This window comes from Hyla sarda, unplaced genomic scaffold (assembly GCF_029499605.1).
Source record: "Hyla sarda isolate aHylSar1 unplaced genomic scaffold, aHylSar1.hap1 scaffold_315, whole genome shotgun sequence".
NCBI lineage: Eukaryota > Metazoa > Chordata > Amphibia > Anura > Hylidae > Hyla > Hyla sarda.
Window position 1 is genome coordinate 137,790 of NW_026609879.1, and position 16,251 is coordinate 154,040.

The 16,251-nt window shown below is 41.7% G+C and overlaps 2 non-coding genes and 1 pseudogene across 2 annotated transcripts; all 3 read left to right on the forward strand.

Annotated features, from left to right (window-relative positions):
• Nucleotides 1-751: 751 nt before the first annotated feature.
• On the forward strand, nucleotides 752-942 carry LOC130329059 (U2 spliceosomal RNA). Its single transcript, XR_008872877.1, has one exon. It is a non-coding gene; the product is annotated as a U2 spliceosomal RNA (small nuclear RNA).
• Nucleotides 943-8,185: 7,243 nt separating this feature from the next.
• Nucleotides 8,186-8,357, forward strand: LOC130329027 (U2 spliceosomal RNA; annotated as a pseudogene).
• Nucleotides 8,358-15,535: 7,178 nt separating this feature from the next.
• On the forward strand, nucleotides 15,536-15,728 carry LOC130329024 (U2 spliceosomal RNA). The gene has a single exon (XR_008872857.1). It is a non-coding gene; the product is annotated as a U2 spliceosomal RNA (small nuclear RNA).
• The last annotated feature ends 523 nt before the right edge of the window (nucleotides 15,729-16,251 follow it).

Consider the following 16,251-nt stretch of genomic DNA (forward strand, 5'->3'; position numbering starts at 1 on the left):
GGTGTAAACAACATCTCTCCTTTGCTGTGTATGTGACTATGGAGCTGTTTGGTGATGTCGTCTATTACGGCCTTCATAGAAGCAACAGGAGATTGTTGCATCCATCTTGAACCCTCAGAACTACAGTGCTATGATGTCACTCACTTCCACAGGCCTTGCAGAGTGTAAACAACAACAACCCAGCTTTGTTGTGTATGTAACCAAAGGGATTTGTGATGTCACCTAGAACCTTCACAGCAGCGACAGCTTTATGAGGAGCATCAGCACTGCTCTGCCTGAGCAGAACCATCACCGCCATAGGTTGTCAAATAACCCGGATTTAACCCACACAGGTAAGTCCAATGGGGTGCAGGCATGTCCTCTATGCTTACAGCTTCCCGTGGGTGTTGGTTTGATACCGTTTGGGGACAGCCAAGGAGGCATCTGCAGGCAACAAAGGTAGGTGTGTGCTTGTGTGTGTGTTTCCTATGCAGATCCTAAGCCCAGTGTCACATGCAAGTAGGAGGAGTAAGAAGGGTTCCTGGCAAATCCGGGTTATGGATTGCATTTAAAAAGGCCCCGTGGGAGTGCAATGGGCCCCTGTCTTGCTGCTTAGCAATAATGGTATGGGTTTAGGTTCTGCTGTGTGTACTGGTGGTTGACTGCCCCCCAGCCCAGAGTGTGCATGGAAAATTGTCTGGCAGCCTCCCTGACAGCAAGCAGTGATAGTGCCCATGAAGGGGACCTTGTTGGGCCCGCCCCTTTCACGGTTATCGCTTCTCGGCCTTTTGGCTAAGATCAAGTGTAGTATCTGTTCTTATCAGTTTAATATCTGATACGTCCCCTATCTGGGGACCATATATTAAATGGATTTTTGAGAACGGGGGCCGATTTCGAAGCTTGCTTCCGTCGCCCTATGCATTGACCCGATATGGCAGTATCTTCGGGTACAGTGCACCACCCCCTTACAGGGTTAAAAAGAAAGATTCCTACTTTCATTGCTACCTGCTTGCTGGCTAGCCAGCTAGCCAGCCCTGTGGGCCTTGCTGCTGCTGCAGCCAAAAAACAAAAGGTGGTGCTGCTGCTGCTTCTGCTGCTTCTGCTTCTGCTTGTGTCTGGCCCCTGTTGGAGCGTCCAGGCACAGGACTTCTGCTGCTGCTGACTAAATGGCCTCCTTAATTGGATCATTTGAGTAGCCAGCACACCTGTGCAGGTAGGGCATGACATGATAGGCAGCTGCCTTGATAGCGGGTGGGTGCTGAATGTTCCTAATTGACAAAATAAGATTAATGCTTATGAAGAAATATAAAATCTCATCCCTTCCCCAATATCGCGCCACACCCCTACCCCTTAATTCCCTGGTTGAACGTGATGGACATATGTCTTTTTTCGACCGTACTAACTATGTAACTATGTAACATAACATGGGGGGGGGGGGGGGTCTCCTGGCTGTTCACACAGGTGTGTCATTGCTGTACATTGACCATGCATTGCTTCTGTGGTATTGCAAAGGCAAAGACAAATGCTTCCAGCCATCCATTGCACTAATGGATTGGTCATCAGCTGGCTGTCTATGTCCCGCATCAATATAGACCAAAGTACAGAGGGTTAGGCTATGCTATTGTGCACCTACCTGATGCATCAGAAGGTGCGAGGCCCTTGCTAAATTCTGTGCACAGACTTTGAGATCTATGCTTTAGACTGTATCTAAACCTGCTCCAACATGGACTGACATTCTGGCCTACTTTCAGCCGATGCGACTTGTCTGTCGCTGAACAGTCGCTTTTTATGTATTCAGCACCTATGTATAATGTTGTAAAAATGCTCTAGAAGCTAAAGTCGCAGAAATGTCACACATATTTGGCCTGCAACTTTCTGTGCGACAAATTCAGACAGGAAAAATCAGTATAAATCCTTAGAAAATTATCCCCCAGTGTCTCCATCTGCTGGCGGTATTGAATAAGCATTGCTGCACTGATGGGGTATGCATTAGACGAAAAAAAAGAAGAAAAAGAAGAATAATACGCCCAGAAAAGAGGCGAAAAGGAGAAAAACGTAAAAAAACGTGAAAAAAAAGTAAGAGGAAGAGAAGGGAAAAAAAGGTGGAAATGGGTTTAAAAGTGATTTCGGCGGAGAAATATATATATATATATATATATATATAAATATATATATATATATATATATATGCGCACACACACACATAGATATAAACGTATTCTCCGTTGAGATATTGCAGCCGCTGCTGTGTCCAGGCCCAGGAGCCTTAGCACTGTGCTGTGATGTCACTCAATACCACTGACATCACTAGGTGTAAACAACATCTCTCCTTTGCTGTGTATGTGACTATGGAGCTGTTTGGTGATGTCGTCTATTACGGCCTTCATAGAAGCAACAGGAGATTGTTGCATCCATCTTGAACCCTCAGAACTACAGTGCTATGATGTCACTCACTTCCACAGGCCTTGCAGAGTGTAAACAACAACAACCCAGCTTTGTTGTGTATGTAACCAAAGGGATTTGTGATGTCACCTAGAACCTTCACAGCAGCGACAGCTTTATGAGGAGCATCAGCACTGCTCTGCCTGAGCAGAACCATCACCGCCATAGGTTGTCAAATAACCCGGATTTAACCCACACAGGTAAGTCCAATGGGGTGCAGGCATGTCCTCTATGCTTACAGCTTCCCGTGGGTGTTGGTTTGATACCGTTTGGGGACAGCCAAGGAGGCATCTGCAGGCAACAAAGGTAGGTGTGTGCTTGTGTGTGTGTTTCCTATGCAGATCCTAAGCCCAGTGTCACATGCAAGTAGGAGGAGTAAGAAGGGTTCCTGGCAAATCCGGGTTATGGATTGCATTTAAAAAGGCCCCGTGGGAGTGCAATGGGCCCCTGTCTTGCTGCTTAGCAATAATGGTATGGGTTTAGGTTCTGCTGTGTGTACTGGTGGTTGACTGCCCCCCAGCCCAGAGTGTGCATGGAAAATTGTCTGGCAGCCTCCCTGACAGCAAGCAGTGATAGTGCCCATGAAGGGGACCTTGTTGGGCCCGCCCCTTTCACGGTTATCGCTTCTCGGCCTTTTGGCTAAGATCACGTGTGGATTTCTGTGCGTGGTTTGGGTTGAAAGGAGTGGTGATCGGGGCCCTCTTTACGGGGGGCCCTGGATTGTTGCTGAGCTGCGATCGTGGGTTTTACCTGCAAAAATGAGCGAGAAGGCGCGTGGACTTGAGGACACGGTGCGGATCTACGTTCCTGGCGAGCACCGGGGGACGATCGGACTTGACCAAATCGTTGTGGAGATTCTTCGCAAGCTTGATTACCTACAGGTATGGAATGTATTGGCTATACAGGATTTTCCTAGGCAAGGAATTTATGATATTACTTTTTGTGGTTCTGAGATTTGCCAGAGAGTCTATATGGATCTTGAAGAAATGAAGAGGAAAAGTGAGCCTGCTATAATGAAGAAGATTAAAGTGGAACCGTTATTTATGAATACAACAAAGGTAGTAATTGTCCACATGTATAATCCTAAGGTTTCTGATGAAATGGTTACAAACTTTTTGTTCCGGTATTGCGAGGAAGTGAAATTTATAGGAAGACTTAAGAACAAGTTTGGGTACTTTAATTGTAAGAGAAAGTTTATTGTAAAATTTAAAAAAGATGAAGGAATGCAAGATGGAAGGAAGAGCATACCACAGGTGTTTTCTATCGGAGGAGAGAGAGGTTTCTGCTTTTATGAAGGCCAGTTGCAATATTGTAGAAAGTGCCATGCCTATGGCCATGTGCAGGATTATTGCCCTGAGAAAGGAGAATGTTGCAGAAATTGTGGGAAAACTGGTCATGAAGCAAGTATTTGTACAGAGAAGAAGACATGTGATATCTGTGGAAGTGAGGAACATTTGGCAAGAGGCTGTGATATGTGGTATAAAAAGAAGAGAAGTTATGCTGATGCAGCTGGGAATAGAGGAGAACAAAGAGAAAAAGGGGGAGGGAGGTTTGTTCCTGGAGTTGGTGAGAGTGTGAGTGTGAGTGTTAATGTGGCACAGGTGGCTGAGGAAAGTTCTGTGATAGTGGAGCACATTAGCACTCAGGAGAGGTCAGGGGAGGAGGGTGTTTCCACTGCTGTGACTGGTGAGGAGACAGGTGTGGGAGGTGAATTTACCTTGGTGAAAAAGAAAAAAGCAAAAAAAGTGAAAGTGGTGGAGAAAATTGAGACAGTGTATGGTGATGTTCTTTCTAGTGAAGAGGCTATGGATGATATTGAATGTCCAAACCCAATTGTGGGGGAGGAGGAGGGAATGGAGGTTGTTGGGTCATCTCAGAGATCTCTAACACCTGGTCAGAGAGTTTCTCGCAGTAAGGAAGAAGAGGAGGAGGAAGATGAGGATGTGCAGGTTGTGAATAAAAGGTGTAAGACAGGGAGCTGGTCTCAGGATCAGGAAGCCCTTGTTCTTGGTAGTGATAATGAAATAGACAGGGACTCTAACATAGGGTCGCCTGATTGTTTTGCAAGTTTACATAGGAAAGTTGAAGGCCAAAATGTTCATTTCTAAGTTAAGATGGATTTTAAAGCATTTGGTTTTCTTTTCCTAGTTATTATGACTTTGGTTGTAACAACTATTAATGTAAGAAGTATTGAGTCTGAAATTAGGAGAGCTGCAATTTTTGATATTCTTGAGAATGTTAGAAGTGATGTGATATGTTTACAGGAGTGTGCAATAAAGTCAGCACCTTATGCAAATGAGTGGAAGTGTGGGCAGTCCTTCTGGTCCACATGTGCAGAAAACAAAAATGAAGGTGTTGGGATTTTATTGCGAAACAGGGACATTAAAGTTTTAAATTGCCAAACTTTAGTACCTGGTCGTTGTATGGTTTTAATTTTTGAGGTTTTGGGCCAGAGGATGAGAATTTTTAATGTGTATGCTCCAGCAGAAAAACAAGCACGTTTGTCTTTTTTAGAGTCCCTTAAGTTTTTTATCCCTGGTCGTGAAGATACTATTATTGTTGGCGATTTTAACTGCATTAGATCCGTCAATGATCGTGAGAGCTCTGCTGAGGTTAGAACTGATATTACTTCCAATGTTTTAAATCAAATTATTCAAGACTTGCATTTTACTGATGTTGGACTGATGGTTAGCACTGATGAAAGATATACGTACATATCAGATAGTGGCCGCTGTAAATCCCGGATCGATTACATCCTGGTCTCTGATGGGATTAAGGTGGTCCGGTGCAATCAAATGATGTCAACTTTCTCAGACCACAAGATGGTGTCGGCTGAGATAAGTGTCACAGAGTCCCTTCATTTTGGGAGGGGGCTCTGGAAATTAAATGTAAGTCTATTGGAAGATGAGGAAGTAATGGCTGGTTTTAATCATGTGTTTTTATCCTGTGTTTCTAAACAACCTGATTTTAGTAATGTCTTAGTGTGGTGGGAATGGGCTAAAGGAGAGTTTTCTAATTTCTTTAAGATGTTTTGCATAAAGAGAGCACAAGAGAAGAGGAGGAGTGATGAAAGGCTTGTATCCCGGTTAGAGACTCTCTATAAGTTTAAACGTGTTGGTGTGGAGGTGGAGGATGAGATTGTTAAGGTGAAGGGGGAGATGAAAAAAAGGTTGTTGGAAAAGGGAAGGAATATTGTATATAAGTCTAAAGTGCAGCACCTAGAAGAAAATGAGCAGTGTACACGGTATTTCTTTAAAAAATGTTTTAATGCTAAAGGTGTTTTTAAATCTGTTTTTACCCCTACGGGGGAAGTTTTTGGAGAGGAGATGGTGAAGGAGATTGGCAGATTTTATGAGACACTCTTTAGTAATAAGAGCAGAGCCAGTGAGACGGAGATGAATGATTATTGTAATATTTTGGAGAATAATGTTCCTGTTGAAAAAGTAGATTTTTTGATTGATGATGTTAGTGAAGGGGAGATCAAGCAGGCCCTGGATAAGATGGCCAAAGGGAAGACACCAGGCTGTGATGGTCTCCCCGCTGAGTTTTATTCCGCGTTCTGGAATATTTTAAGTAAAGAGTTTACACGGGTGGTGCAATATGTTTTTAACTCAGGTGTTTTAGCTGAATCTATGAAGAAAGGGGTCATAACATTAATTCATAAAAAAGGTGATGGCAGAGATCTTAAAAATTGGAGACCTATAACTTTATTAAATTGTGACTACAAGATAATTGCTAAGATTGTGGCTAATAGACTGAGTGATGTAGTGGACCACCTTGTGGGAGAATACCAAGTTTGTGCAGTACCGAAAAGAAAAATAACAGATAATTTATTGCTTTTAAGAGACTCTATTTATTACAGTAACTTTAACAAGAATGCACTGTTTGTTGAGTCCATAGATTTCGAAAAGGCTTATGATAAGGTTGCACATGATTTTATGTTCATTGCTCTAAAACACTTAGGTATTCCAGAAAAGTTATTATCTGTTATTATGAGTTTTTATCATGGGGTGACAAGTCAGATTTTAGTAAATGGGCATGTGGGGCCTGCTTTTAATGTCTTGTCTGGAGTCAGACAGGGATGCCCACTCTCCCCAATTCTGTTTATATGCGTTATAGAGGGCCTGTTGAAGAATGTGCAGAAAGATAAATGTGTGAGTGGTGTTTTTATTCCAGGTAGTGATGGTAGTAAGTTAAAGGTTTTAAGTTATATGGACGATGTGGTTTTTACTTGTACATCCCAAGCAGATCTCAACAGAGTAAATTTGCATGTGAGGATTTTTTGTTGTGTGGCTGGGATGAATGTGAACTGGGGGAAGTGCCAATTATGCAGTTTTGGGAACCAAGAGAATATAGTAGTGGATGGTGTTAAGGAAAAAGAAGACATTGAAGTGCTAGGAGTGATATTTGATAAAGACCTCAAAGGAAAGAAAAGTTATGAGACTTTGGACAGTAAAATTGAGAAGAAGCTATCCTTCTGGAGGTTAAGGAACTTGTCACTTAAAGGGAAAGTTCTTATCATTAAGTCTGTAATCCTACCGCTTCTCTTGTATACGGCTATGGTGCTTCCTCCAGGGAAGTTATGGACTAGGAGAGTCACAAGGAAGCTTTTTGTGTTCTTCTGGGGGTCTAAGATGGAGAAAATGAGAAGAGAAGAAGTGATGAAGAGTATGAATTTGGGCGGATATAACTTTCCAAACATTGATCTGTTTTTAAAGGTGCACTATTTTCTTTTAATTTTTAAATTGATACAGTGCAATAATAGGGCGGCAGACATGAGTAAATACCTTGCAGGATGGTTGTTTTCCAAATGGGGCTGGTGTGAGAGGGATTTGAGGAGACCCATAGCACATGTGATACCTACCTTCTATGTGCTCCTCAGGTCTTTCAATGATCAATTTGGTTTGAGCTCTTTAGGTGAACCTGATAAAAAGAAAATAGAACAAGAAATAAGGAAAAATGAGAGATTATATGAAGTACCATTCTGCACTAATGCTCAGTCTGTGAAGATTTGGAAGTTTTTTAAAGTTATTGGACTATCAAACAGACAAAAAGACGTTAGTTGGATGTCCTTTCATGGCTGCCTCCCAACCCGATCTTTTTTAAATGGAAGAGGTTTGAGAATAAGTGACAGATGCCCAAGAGAGGGTTGTGGAGGTAGAGAAGACTTAGTGCACCTTTATTGGGACTGTTTTTATGCAAAAGAATTTTTTATGTTTTTAAAGAAGTTTTTAATCCAACTCACTGGATATAACAGTTTTTCTTTTGAGAAAGTTTTTATTGGTCAAGATCTTAGTAAAAAGGAAGATACACGTACTAATTGGATTCTTTTTTCTGTTTTTAAAGAGGTTTTATGGGACTCACGCAATTTGCTTGTTTTTAAAAATGTTGTTATTTCTCCGAGGGAATTGAAAAGATTGTTTTTAGGAAGGATTTTTACTATCTTTCTACTGGACAAAAAGAGAATTGGTGAAGAAGAAGCGGAGAAAATCTGGATGCATACACGATGGAAAAATTTATAAGAAGTACGTAAAGGAGAAAGCTGTAAGTTTTTGACCAATTTCTGTGATTGTTTTTGACATGTTTTTTTGTTTTGTTGTTTGGTCACTTTTTCTTGGCACTCGGTTCCCTTAGTTAGTTTTTTCCGTATGATGTTTTTTCAGATATTGTTTTAAGTGACGAGTCTTGGTAGGTGACCTGATGATCGTCCAAACAATAGTCTGTAACTGAGGAAAAAAAAAAAAAAAAAAAAAAAAAAAAAAAGATAATAAAAAAAAAAAAAATCTGTTCTTATCAGTTTAATATCTGATACGTCCCCTATCTGGGGACCATATATTAAATGGATTTTTGAGAACGGGGGCCGATTTCGAAGCTTGCTTCCGTCGCCCTATGCATTGACCCGATATGGCAGTATCTTCGGGTACAGTGCACCACCCCCTTACAGGGTTAAAAAGAAAGATTCCTACTTTCATTGCTACCTGCTTGCTGGCTAGCCAGCTAGCCAGCCCTGTGGGCCTTGCTGCTGCTGCAGCCAAAAAACAAAAGGTGGTGCTGCTGCTGCTTCTGCTGCTTCTGCTTCTGCTTGTGTCTGGCCCCTGTTGGAGCGTCCAGGCACAGGACTTCTGCTGCTGCTGACTAAATGGCCTCCTTAATTGGATCATTTGAGTAGCCAGCACACCTGTGCAGGTAGGGCATGACATGATAGGCAGCTGCCTTGATAGCGGGTGGGTTCCTAATTGACAAAATAAGATTAATGCTTATGAAGAAATATAAAATCTCATCCCTTCCCCAATATCGCGCCACACCCCTACCCCTTAATTCCCTGGTTGAACGTGATGGACATATGTCTTTTTTCGACCGTACTAACTATGTAACTATGTAACATAACATGGGGGGGGGGGGGGGGGGGGTCTCCTGGCTGTTCACACAGGTGTGTCATTGCTGTACATTGACCATGCATTGCTTCTGTGGTATTGCAAAGGCAAAGACAAATGCTTCCAGCCATCCATTGCACTAATGGATTGGTCATCAGCTGGCTGTCTATGTCCCGCATCAATATAGACCAAAGTACAGAGGGTTAGGCTATGCTATTGTGCACCTACCTGATGCATCAGAAGGTGCGAGGCCCTTGCTAAATTCTGTGCACAGACTTTGAGATCTATGCTTTAGACTGTATCTAAACCTGCTCCAACATGGACTGACATTCTGGCCTACTTTCAGCCGATGCGACTTGTCTGTCGCTGAACAGTCGCTTTTTATGTATTCAGCACCTATGTATAATGTTGTAAAAATGCTCTAGAAGCTAAAGTCGCAGAAATGTCACACATATTTGGCCTGCAACTTTCTGTGCGACAAATTCAGACAGGAAAAATCAGTATAAATCCTTAGAAAATTATCCCCCAGTGTCTCCATCTGCTGGCGGTATTGAATAAGCATTGCTGCACTGATGGGGTATGCATTAGACGAAAAAAAAGAAGAAAAAGAAGAATAATACGCCCAGAAAAGAGGCGAAAAGGAGAAAAACGTAAAAAAACGTGAAAAAAAAGTAAGAGGAAGAGAAGGGAAAAAAAGGTGGAAATGGGTTTAAAAGTGATTTCGGCGGAGAAATATATATATATATATATATATATATATATATATATATATATGCGCACACACACACATAGATATAAACGTATTCTCCGTTGAGATATTGCAGCCGCTGCTGTGTCCAGGCCCAGGAGCCTTAGCACTGTGCTGTGATGTCACTCAATACCACTGACATCACTAGGTGTAAACAACATCTCTCCTTTGCTGTGTATGTGACTATGGAGCTGTTTGGTGATGTCGTCTATTACGGCCTTCATAGAAGCAACAGGAGATTGTTGCATCCATCTTGAACCCTCAGAACTACAGTGCTATGATGTCACTCACTTCCACAGGCCTTGCAGAGTGTAAACAACAACAACCCAGCTTTGTTGTGTATGTAACCAAAGGGATTTGTGATGTCACCTAGAACCTTCACAGCAGCGACAGCTTTATGAGGAGCATCAGCACTGCTCTGCCTGAGCAGAACCATCACCGCCATAGGTTGTCAAATAACCCGGATTTAACCCACACAGGTAAGTCCAATGGGGTGCAGGCATGTCCTCTATGCTTACAGCTTCCCGTGGGTGTTGGTTTGATACCGTTTGGGGACAGCCAAGGAGGCATCTGCAGGCAACAAAGGTAGGTGTGTGCTTGTGTGTGTGTTTCCTATGCAGATCCTAAGCCCAGTGTCACATGCAAGTAGGAGGAGTAAGAAGGGTTCCTGGCAAATCCGGGTTATGGATTGCATTTAAAAAGGCCCCGTGGGAGTGCAATGGGCCCCTGTCTTGCTGCTTAGCAATAATGGTATGGGTTTAGGTTCTGCTGTGTGTACTGGTGGTTGACTGCCCCCCAGCCCAGAGTGTGCATGGAAAATTGTCTGGCAGCCTCCCTGACAGCAAGCAGTGATAGTGCCCATGAAGGGGACCTTGTTGGGCCCGCCCCTTTCACGGTTATCGCTTCTCGGCCTTTTGGCTAAGATCACGTGTGGATTTCTGTGCGTGGTTTGGGTTGAAAGGAGTGGTGATCGGGGCCCTCTTTACGGGGGGCCCTGGATTGTTGCTGAGCTGCGATCGTGGGTTTTACCTGCAAAAATGAGCGAGAAGGCGCGTGGACTTGAGGACACGGTGCGGATCTACGTTCCTGGCGAGCACCGGGGGACGATCGGACTTGACCAAATCGTTGTGGAGATTCTTCGCAAGCTTGATTACCTACAGGTATGGAATGTATTGGCTATACAGGATTTTCCTAGGCAAGGAATTTATGATATTACTTTTTGTGGTTCTGAGATTTGCCAGAGAGTCTATATGGATCTTGAAGAAATGAAGAGGAAAAGTGAGCCTGCTATAATGAAGAAGATTAAAGTGGAACCGTTATTTATGAATACAACAAAGGTAGTAATTGTCCACATGTATAATCCTAAGGTTTCTGATGAAATGGTTACAAACTTTTTGTTCCGGTATTGCGAGGAAGTGAAATTTATAGGAAGACTTAAGAACAAGTTTGGGTACTTTAATTGTAAGAGAAAGTTTATTGTAAAATTTAAAAAAGATGAAGGAATGCAAGATGGAAGGAAGAGCATACCACAGGTGTTTTCTATCGGAGGAGAGAGAGGTTTCTGCTTTTATGAAGGCCAGTTGCAATATTGTAGAAAGTGCCATGCCTATGGCCATGTGCAGGATTATTGCCCTGAGAAAGGAGAATGTTGCAGAAATTGTGGGAAAACTGGTCATGAAGCAAGTATTTGTACAGAGAAGAAGACATGTGATATCTGTGGAAGTGAGGAACATTTGGCAAGAGGCTGTGATATGTGGTATAAAAAGAAGAGAAGTTATGCTGATGCAGCTGGGAATAGAGGAGAACAAAGAGAAAAAGGGGGAGGGAGGTTTGTTCCTGGAGTTGGTGAGAGTGTGAGTGTGAGTGTTAATGTGGCACAGGTGGCTGAGGAAAGTTCTGTGATAGTGGAGCACATTAGCACTCAGGAGAGGTCAGGGGAGGAGGGTGTTTCCACTGCTGTGACTGGTGAGGAGACAGGTGTGGGAGGTGAATTTACCTTGGTGAAAAAGAAAAAAGCAAAAAAAGTGAAAGTGGTGGAGAAAATTGAGACAGTGTATGGTGATGTTCTTTCTAGTGAAGAGGCTATGGATGATATTGAATGTCCAAACCCAATTGTGGGGGAGGAGGAGGGAATGGAAGTTGTTGGGTCATCTCAGAGATCTCTAACACCTGGTCAGAGAGTTTCTCGCAGTAAGGAAGAAGAGGAGGAGGAAGATGAGGATGTGCAGGTTGTGAATAAAAGGTGTAAGACAGGGAGCTGGACTGAGGATCAGGAAGCCCTTGTTCTTGGTAGTGATAATGAAATAGACAGGGACTCTAACATAGGGTCGCCTGATTGTTTTGCAAGTTTACATAGGAAAGTTGAAGGCCAAAATGTTAATTTCTAAGTTAAGATGGATTTTAAAGCATTTGGTTTTCTTTTCCTAGTTATTATGACTTTGGTTGTAACAACTATTAATGTAAGAAGTATTGAGTCTGAAATTAGGAGAGCTGCAATTTTTGATATTCTTGAGAATGTTAGAAGTGATGTGATGTTTACAGGAGTGTGCAATAAAGTCAGCACCTTATGCAAATGAGTGGAAGTGTGGGCAGTCCTTCTGGTCCACATGTGCAGAAAACAAAAATGAAGGTGTTGGGATTTTATTGCGAAACAGGGACATTAAAGTTTTAAATTGCCAAACTTTAGTACCTGGTCGTTGTATGGTTTTAATTTTTGAGGTTTTGGGCCAGAGGATGAGAATTTTTAATGTGTATGCTCCAGCAGAAAAACAAGCACGTTTGTCTTTTTTAGAGTCCCTTAAGTTTTTTATCCCTGGTCGTGAAGATACTATTATTGTTGGCGATTTTAACTGCATTAGATCCGTCAATGATCGTGAGAGCTCTGCTGAGGTTAGAACTGATATTACTTCCAATGTTTTAAATCAAATTATTCAAGACTTGCATTTTACTGATGTTGGACTGATGGTTAGCACTGATGAAAGATATACGTACATATCAGATAGTGGCCGCTGTAAATCCCGGATCGATTACATCCTGGTCTCTGATGGGATTAAGGTGGTCCGGTGCAATCAAATGATGTCAACTTTCTCAGACCACAAGATGGTGTCGGCTGAGATAAGTGTCACAGAGTCCCTTCATTTTGGGAGGGGGCTCTGGAAATTAAATGTAAGTCTATTGGAAGATGAGGAAGTAATGGCTGGTTTTAATCATGTGTTTTTATCCTGTGTTTCTAAACAACCTGATTTTAGTAATGTCTTAGTGTGGTGGGAATGGGCTAAAGGAGAGTTTTCTAATTTCTTTAAGATGTTTTGCATAAAGAGAGCACAAGAGAAGAGGAGGAGTGATGAAAGGCTTGTATCCCGGTTAGAGACTCTCTATAAGTTTAAACGTGTTGGTGTGGAGGTGGAGGATGAGATTGTTAAGGTGAAGGGGGAGATGAAAAAAAGGTTGTTGGAAAAGGGAAGGAATATTGTATATAAGTCTAAAGTGCAGCACCTAGAAGAAAATGAGCAGTGTACACGGTATTTCTTTAAAAAATGTTTTAATGCTAAAGGTGTTTTTAAATCTGTTTTTACCCCTACGGGGGAAGTTTTTGGAGAGGAGATGGTGAAGGAGATTGGCAGATTTTATGAGACACTCTTTAGTAATAAGAGCAGAGCCAGTGAGACGGAGATGAATGATTATTGTAATATTTTGGAGAATAATGTTCCTGTTGAAAAAGTAGATTTTTTGATTGATGATGTTAGTGAAGGGGAGATCAAGCAGGCCCTGGATAAGATGGCCAAAGGGAAGACACCAGGCTGTGATGGTCTCCCCGCTGAGTTTTATTCCGCGTTCTGGAATATTTTAAGTAAAGAGTTTACACGGGTGGTGCAATATGTTTTTAACTCAGGTGTTTTAGCTGAATCTATGAAGAAAGGGGTCATAACATTAATTCATAAAAAAGGTGATGGCAGAGATCTTAAAAATTGGAGACCTATAACTTTATTAAATTGTGACTACAAGATAATTGCTAAGATTGTGGCTAATAGACTGAGTGATGTAGTGGACCACCTTGTGGGAGAATACCAAGTTTGTGCAGTACCGAAAAGAAAAATAACAGATAATTTATTGCTTTTAAGAGACTCTATTTATTACAGTAACTTTAACAAGAATGCACTGTTTGTTGAGTCCATAGATTTCGAAAAGGCTTATGATAAGGTTGCACATGATTTTATGTTCATTGCTTTAAAACACTTAGGTATTCCAGAAAAGTTATTATCTGTTATTATGAGTTTTTATCATGGGGTGACAAGTCAGATTTTAGTAAATGGGCATGTGGGGCCTGCTTTTAATGTCTTGTCTGGAGTCAGACAGGGATGCCCACTCTCCCCAATTCTGTTTATATGCGTTACAGAGGGCCTGTTGAAGAATGTGCAGAAAGATAAATGTGTGAGTGGTGTTTTTATTCCAGGTAGTGATGGTAGTAAGTTAAAGGTTTTAAGTTATATGGACGATGTGGTTTTTACTTGTACATCCCAAGCAGATCTCAACAGAGTAAATTTGCATGTGAGGATTTTTTGTTGTGTGGCTGGGATGAATGTGAACTGGGGGAAGTGCCAATTATGCAGTTTTGGGAACCAAGAGAATATAGTAGTGGATGGTGTTAAGGAAAAAGAAGACATTGAAGTGCTAGGAGTGATATTTGATAAATACCTCAAAGGAAAGAAAAGTTATGAGACTTTGGACAGTAAAATTGAGAAGAAGCTATCCTTCTGGAGGTTAAGGAACTTGTCACTTAAAGGGAAAGTTCTTATCATTAAGTCTGTAATCCTACCGCTTCTCTTGTATACGGCTATGGTGCTTCCTCCAGGGAAGTTATGGACTAGGAGAGTCACAAGGAAGCTTTTTGTGTTCTTCTGGGGGTCTAAGATGGAGAAAATGAGAAGAGAAGAAGTGATGAAGAGTATGAATTTGGGCGGATATAACTTTCCAAACATTGATCTGTTTTTAAAGGTGCACTATTTTCTTTTAATTTTTAAATTGATACAGTGCAATAATAGGGCGGCAGACATGAGTAAATACCTTGCAGGATGGTTGTTTTCCAAATGGGGCTGGTGTGAGAGGGATTTGAGGAGACCCATAGCACATGTGATACCTACCTTCTATGTGCTCCTCGGGTCTTTCAATGATCAATTTGGTTTGAGCTCTTTAGGTGAACCTGATAAAAAGAAAATAGAACAAGAAATAAGGAAAAATGAGAGATTATATGAAGTACCATTCTGCACTAATGCTCAGTCTGTGAAGCTTTGGAAGTTTTTTAAAGTTATTGGACTATCAAACAGACAAAAAGACGTTAGTTGGATGTCCTTTCATGGCTGCCTCCCAACCCGATCTTTTTTAAATGGAAGAGGTTTGAGAATAAGTGACAGATGCCCAAGAGAGGGTTGTGGAGGTAGAGAAGACTTAGTGCACCTTTATTGGGACTGTTTTTATGCAAAAGAATTTTTTATGTTTTTAAAGAAGTTTTTAATCCAACTCACTGGATATAACAGTTTTTCTTTTGAGAAAGTTTTTATTGGTCAAGATCTTAGTAAAAAGGAAGATACACGTACTAATTGGATTCTTTTTTCTGTTTTTAAAGAGGTTTTATGGGACTCACGCAATTTGCTTGTTTTTAAAAATGTTGTTATTTCTCCGAGGGAATTGAAAAGATTGTTTTTAGGAAGGATTTTTACTATCTTTCTACTGGACAAAAAGAGAATTGGTGAAGAAGAAGCGGAGAAAATCTGGATGCATACACGATGGAAAAATTTATAAGAAGTACGTAAAGGAGAAAGCTGTAAGTTTTTGACCAATTTCTGTGATTGTTTTTGACATGTTTTTTTGTTTTGTTGTTTGGTCACTTTTTCTTGGCACTCGGTTCCCTTAGTTAGTTTTTTCCGTATGATGTTTTTTCAGATATTGTTTTAAGTGACGAGTCTTGGTAGGTGACCTGATGATCGTCCAAACAATAGTCTGTAACTGAGGAAAAAAAAAAAAAAAAAAAAAAATCTGTTCTTATCAGTTTAATATCTGATACGTCCCCTATCTGGGGACCATATATTAAATGGATTTTTGAGAACGGGGGCCGATTTCGAAGCTTGCTTCCGTCGCCCTATGCATTGACCCGATATGGCAGTATCTTCGGGTACAGTGCACCACCCCCTTACAGGGTTAAAAAGAAAGATTCCTACTTTCATTGCTACCTGCTTGCTGGCTAGCCAGCTAGCCAGCCCTGTGGGCCTTGCTGCTGCTGCAGCCAAAAAACAAAAGGTGGTGCTGCTGCTGCTTCTGCTGCTTCTGCTTCTGCTTGTGTCTGGCCCCTGTTGGAGCGTCCAGGCACAGGACTTCTGCTGCTGCTGACTAAATGGCCTCCTTAATTGGATCATTTGAGTAGCCAGCACACCTGTGCAGGTAGGGCATGACATGATAGGCAGCTGCCTTGATAGCGGGTGGGTGCTGAATGTTCCTAATTGACAAAATAAGATTAATGCTTATGAAGAAATATAAAATCTCATCCCTTCCCCAATATCGCGCCACACCCCTACCCCTTAATTCCCTGGTTGAACGTGATGGACATATGTCTTTTTTCGACCGTACTAACTATGTAACTATGTAACATAACATGGGGGGGGGGGGGGGTCTCCTGGCTGTTCACACAGGTGTGTCATTGCTGTACATTGACCA